Source organism: Miscanthus floridulus, chromosome 18 (genome assembly GCF_019320115.1).
Source record: "Miscanthus floridulus cultivar M001 chromosome 18, ASM1932011v1, whole genome shotgun sequence".
NCBI lineage: Eukaryota > Viridiplantae > Streptophyta > Magnoliopsida > Poales > Poaceae > Miscanthus > Miscanthus floridulus.
In genome coordinates this window covers 101,770,727-101,777,636 of record NC_089597.1, presented here as the reverse complement: position 1 = coordinate 101,777,636, position 6,910 = coordinate 101,770,727, and positions in this window count along the sequence as shown.

Here is a 6,910-nt window from a genome sequence, read left to right as displayed (position 1 = left end):
CGAACTCCTTTTATTTAAAGAAACAACTCAACACCTCTTAACCATTTAATAAAGGTAAATCTAATGAACATGGTAGATCTCATCTATCGCCATGACCAGTGGGGCATGAGGCAGAATCATGCAGGCCGTAATACCATAACAAGATCATGGGGCTAACACATCTTTCAACTTATCTCTACTTCAATGATCTCGTAATGTGAACTGTTCGTGAAAGCATTCGATATCGGCTAAACAGCTGATTCAGGCATAGCGCACAGTTAAGGTCATGCCTTCTCAGGAACGGGTCTACTAACTAACGATCCCCACTCCACGGTGTCAACAGTGGGGTGAGAGGCAGAATCCCACAGGCCGTGATGACGGGCCATGGAACAGTTTTCATTAACTAATAGATCTACTCAAGATCGGACATGCCTTAACCGCACGCTATGCACGATTAAGATTGACGCAAAACAGCCGATAAAAAACATAACTCATCGCTTAAGATGTAGATTAGATTAGTTTTAGATTAGCAAACGATAAGTTAAATAAGATATAAGGCCGATCCAGATCAATCTTAATTGGGCAGAGTGATATTGCTGTAATTAGATAAACAATGAAAGCAATAAGCAATATCGGTAACTTAATGAATCTACCAAAGACTGCCATACTAAGGTAGAGCCGATAACTTGACCTTAGTCTAATTCAAGCAGTGGGGTGTGAGGCAGAATCACACAGGCCATACTTGAATTAGACAAGAATCGATAACTAGACTATACCAGAGTCGCAGTGAGAGTCGACCGGATCGATGCAGCCATATGAACAGAGGTATAAACCATGACGGTACTTACAGACAAGCAGTGAAGGTCGACCGGATCGATGCAGCCATACTCGCTGAAGAACTCGCTGAGATCTATTCTACTCCTACTCCTAAGGGGTGGCCGGAGCCAAAAAAAAGTAATTGACTTTGTATTTGATTGATTGATGTCCTTTACAATAGTCGTGGTTCAGTATTTATACCCGGAGCCTAAAAATGAACCGTGCTTGAGTACGACTCAATACAATCTTTGGCATAATGAAAACATTCCTAATTTAAGATAACTTGGACTCTAATCTTTCTCTTTTTGTAGAGTCCAGCATGTCTCATCCCAGCGCCGATCATAGCCTCTATTGTTATCTGCTGGCGCTATCTGAAGGAAGCCGATTCTAGCCCTGCATCCAAATCAGCTGGTTCTGATCCGCACGCAATTGATCCCTTGTTGACATGATTTTGGGAGTTCTCGAGCTCTTGAGATCCTCCTTCCAAATTCTGGTGTAAACACATGCCCCCCAATTTTGGGATAAAAATAATTTTATTCCAAAATTATCCTGTCTGCATCCTTGATTGGTCCACAGTCATGGGTAGAGAACCTTGATCTGGGGGTCCACTGTTTGTCACCGCTTACATCCATTCATGAGCCCATGCCTCAAAACCTTTGCAAGAGCACCACTATTTCACGGGCATTTGGATTCACCTTCCCGAACCAGCTATAAAACGCTCGTCTGACCTTGGTGAGAGCAACTCAATACTTTAGCCATGTTTTTCTTCCATCTATCTTCGAGTGCTCCCAACCCCGCTAGACCCTCCATGGCCTATCTCCTTGCAATAAAGATCTTGAGCGGTTAGAAGAATTCTTGTGCATAGGGTGATTGTGTCGCCCATTCTAGCACCTTGTCGGGCAAGAGGATCAGCTGCTGTGGCTAGAAGAAGTCTTGTGACGCACCTGCGTCTTGTCACCATGCTCGTAGAGCTGTTCCAGTGTTTGCAAGGGCTAGAATGTGTGGACACTTTACCCTTGTTTGTTCCATCAAATGCCTATCGGGAGGCTTCTTTCCAGCGGCTTCCCCAGTCACCCAGAAACCTGTGGGTATCTGCTAGTCAGGCGGCCTTTCCTTTTCTTGTCGCAATTGTACCAATGGGCTGATGTGACTTGGTTCATGATGACTTTAGGCCTTGTGGGGATTCGAACTCCCTTCAATCCAAAGAGGCCTTGGTGTGTTGATCGCTGGTAAATATAAATCTTTTGTATCTATCCCATGGCATTTTGTAACTTGGGAGAGCAATGAGTTTGAATCTGTTATCTCCTCATTTTTGTTACCTGAATCTCTGGAGCATCGACCCCTTTCCGTATCTGATTTCAAATTCATACCGCTGGCGAGATCTACCCCCGTGGGCTATATATGTAAGGCCACGGCTAGGGATCAAAAAACGACTCGCTTCAATTGATCGGCATGGCCAGAATCTTGCTGAATGTCTCTCCCTTGCAGAATCGGCTCTGGCCATGGTTCGATGTCGATCACTTCTCGAAGCCGATGATATATAATAGCCAAAGTGTTCCCCAGCCTATAATATGTGATATTAGCAAACAATTCCTCTGTCTTGGACAATTTCTTCTTTTGTTCCGTACTCCATGCTACGTGCATTACTTTGTTCATGTTTGCTTTGCTCTTGTGGGTGACACATGTTGTACCAGCTTTTACCCTTCTGGGTTTATTTTTGCACCGGAAGCGATACCCTCGTGTTACCGGCTATTAGAGCTGTCAATCGAGCAAATTGGTTGCCCAGTATTAATCCAAATGTTAGGGTAATATTCCTTCAAATATTCCCTATCCGATTGCTCTGCCGAATCCTTCTTCTTCTTTTAGTATTTCTAAAATATAAGTATTACTCGGCACACAGCGCTTGACCCAATAAGGTCATTCTTAATCAGACAACCATCTTTGCCGAATTTGCTACCCTTTGATTCGATCGTCAATTTTACTCTCTAGTCCAAATCTTCCTCAGAGGATTACTCATTCTCGACCTTTTAGTCGTAATATTTTGTGACCTTTGGTTTATTGGTTTCAATGCCTTTTCAAGAACACGCAGTCGAAGGTAACTCAAGTCTTCTAAGTCATCCATCATGAGACCCTGGTAGACTTTGGCTGATAAATTACTCTGCATCATAACACGCCTTGGTCCATTTTGAACTTCCCAAGAATAGACCGCATCATGTTTTATGCACAAGTTCATAAGGCGATCACATCAGCTCCTCTACCCCTGGTCATTAAGGGCAATCCATTCCCAGTCTTCCCCAGAGTCTTGTCTCCTTTTTCCAAGATGAAATAGGTTTACAGGAGTTTGTTCGGTCGTGAAACCCTTCTGGCTAGGGGCACTCGAATAGGCAAGAGGATAAAGAACCATTACAGCCAATCGATCACTTCGGCTTCGGCTAAAGGGCCGATTCTGATAATAGCCGATTCCAGACTCCCGATCTTAATCCCACTTAGGTCCGAAAAACACGACTTTCATTAAGAGAGACCTTTGATCTCCTATCCTTAGTCACCAGACATCGTATTCTCTTTGGCATTGGTGAAGCGGCGTTCCACCTTCTATTAACTACGGTTGCCTTTTGCATGTCCCGAGGTGTCCGCCTCTTCGCTTCGCGCCTTCAAATACCAGGCGAGGGCTTTAGACTCAAACACATATCCATTCGCAACTGTTCTTTCACTCTCTTCCGCCTACCAAAAACCCTATAGCAGTTTTCTTCCTCCCTTCCACAGTTCCAACTATCTCTTATGGCTGGCGAGGGTAATCGAGGCAAGCGCGCGGCAGAGGAGGTTCCCGAAGGGGACATGCCGACGAACCGGTGTCTCCGACGCATGAGGTAAAACTGCTAACTTTTCTATCCCCGATGATGATGACCTAATCTAACTCTGCTATAGGCTCGTCATGAATGACACCTTTCATCTTTTCTTCAGGACTAGCAAACCCGCTGATGCTGCATCCTCTGTGCCGGCTTCATCGTCGATCTTGTCTAACTCGTATGACGGCGACGATGCCCAACACTTCTTCTGGGAATGGAGGTCGGCCAAGGATCGCTATTCCAAGGCGATCTAGAATAACTGTCAGCTCGAGATTCGTCTGGGGGTTTTCCAAGCGGCCCTCAATGCGGCTGAGGAGGAGACCAGCGCTGTTCGAGCATGGCTGGCAGAGTCTGACGCCATGGTAGTGAAAGGTCCTAATGGCTAGAGGGGGTGAATAGCCTAATAAAAATTTCTACAACAACACTTAACAAAATGGTTAGACAATTATGAGGCAAAGCAAGTGTTGTGCTAGCCTACTCAAAATGCAAGCCACCTACCACAATTCTAGTTTAGATAGTATCTATTCACACAATAGCTATGACACTACCCTATGTTAGTGTGCTTCAAAGGCTAACTAAAGAGCCACACCAACCAAGCAAGCAAGCTCTCACAACTAGCTACACTAAAGAGTTTGACAACTAGTTTGCGGTAATTTAAAGAGAGTGATCAAGAAGGTTATATCGCCGTGTAGATGAAGGAACCAATCAATCACAAGGATGAATAACAATGAAGACCAATCACCTCGGAATCAATGATGAATGCAATGATTTTTTACCGAGGTTCACTTGCTTGCCGGCAAGCTAGTCCTCATTGTGGCGATTCACTCACTTGGAGGTTCACGCGCTAATTGGCTTCACACGCCAAACCCTCAATAGGGTGCCACACAACCAACACAAGATGAAGATCACACAAGCCACGAGCAATCCACTAGAGTACCTTTTGGCTCTTCACCAGGGAAAGGTCAAGAACCCCTCATAATCACCACGATCAGAGCCGGAGACAATCACCAACCTCCACTCGACGATCCTCGCTACTCTAAGCTATCTAGGTGGCGGCAACCACCAAGAGTAACAAGCGAATCCCACAGCGAAACACAAACACCAAGTGCCTCTAGATGCAATCACTCAAGCAATGCACTTGGATTCTCTCCCAATCTCACAAAGATGATGAACAAATGATGGAGATGAGTGGGAGGGCTTTGGCTAAGCTCACAAGGTTGCTATGTCAATGCAAATGGCCAAAGGTGTGAGCTTTAACCGGCCATGGGGCTTAAATAGAAGCCCCCACAAAATAGAGCCATTGTACCCCTTCACTGGGCACAACACAGGGTGACCGAACGCTCCGGTCCGATCGACCGGACGCTGGCCCTCAGTGTTCGGTCACATGATTCACGCTACGTCTCCCCTGCTTCAAATATTGTTCGTCAGATTTCAATGGTCATCAGCTGACTGGACGCTGTGCACAAACTGACCAGACGCTTAGCCTCCAGCGTTCGGTCATTTCCAGTAAAGTTCTAGAAACAATTTTCTTTGACCGAACGCGTCCGGTCATGCTTGACCGGACCCTAACAGCGTCCGGTCACACAGTGACTTTTCTCTGCGCTGCCCGACAACAGGACCGGATCCTGGACCTCAGCGTCCGGTCAGTCCAAGACCCAGCGTCCGGTCGTTTGACCGACGCCAATGTCTTCGCTGCCACACTTGACCGGACGTGCCGGTCCCTCTGAGACCAGCGTCCGGTCACCTTGTGACCAGCGAGACTAACTCCTTTTCACCTCTAACTTCTTCACCCTTGCTCAAATATGCCAACCACCAAGTGTATCACCTTGTGCACATGTGTTAGCATATTTTCACAAACATTTTCAAGGGTGTTAGCATTCCACTAGATCCTAAATGCATATGCAATGTGTTAGAGCATCTAGTGGTACTTTGATAACTGCATCTCGATACGAGTTTCACCCCTCTTTATAGTACGGCTATCAAACCAAAATGTGATCACACTCTCTAAGTGTCTTGATTACCAAAACAAAATAACTCCTATAAATTATACCTTTGCCTTGAGCTTTTTGTTTTTCTCTTTCTTCTTTCCAAGTCCAAGCACTTGATCATTACCATGGCATCAACTTCATCATGCTATGATCTTCATTTGCTTCATGACTTGGAGTGTGCTACCTATCTTATGATCACTTGATAAACTAGGTTAGCACTTAGGGTTTCATCAATTCAGCAAAACCAAACTAGAGCTTTCAATCTCCCCCTTTTTGGTAATTGATGACGACCCTTTCACAAAGATATGGATTAAAATTCAATTGAATCCATGTTGCTTGCCCAAGCATATTTACCATATGTAAAAGGATATGGACAAGTTTCATGAACCCCAAATTGTAGCAATTGCTCCCCCTACATATGTGCTAAGAGTTTGGATTGAAGCTTGCACATATGCATAGATAGTAAATATAGGAGACAATGTCTACCAAATGATGCTAAGGTATAAAAGATGGACCTTTGAAGCGTGATACCAATCAGAGTGCACCATTATACCATCCTTAGCACCATGGTTAGCTCTATACCACTTGGAAACACACTTTGAAAAGATACCACTTGAAAAAAACTTACTTGGAAATGAAAGTTATCTAGTGATTTTATTTCATCATTCAATCTTACAACTAGCATTCATCACACAAGCATGGATATTTTAAATTTAGAACTTATGCCATGCAAGCAAACATATGAAATGCATATTCAAATGCACCATACAAGTTCATGAGCTTGCTCCCCCTACTTGTGTGCAAAAAATTTTAATTAATCCCCTTTCCTTTGTTATATTTCTCCTCTTACATCAAGTTCTCCCCCTATCACTTGGATCCTTATTTTTCGCCCTTTGTGTTGTCTTTTCACTATCTTTGTGCACTATTTCTCCCCCTTTGTCATCAATGACCACAAATGTTTAAAATATAGATAGGTAGAGATTATCAATATCAATCAATGGGGTGAGGATTATTTTTCCAAATTTGGTCTAATCTAGATCATTTACCAAAGATATTTAACTTAGTTTGATCTAAGGACAAGCTTCTTCACACCTCCAAATAAGGGTTATCTTATACCATGTTGAGTTAAACACTTAGAGTTTATTTTCTAGATTAAACACTAGGTTTACAAGCCCATAAACATGTCGTATGCTACCACTAGATCAAGTCAAGCATAGAAGCAATAGTGATACCATATAAACATCAAAATCATTTGATTTTCATGAATGAGCCTAATAACAT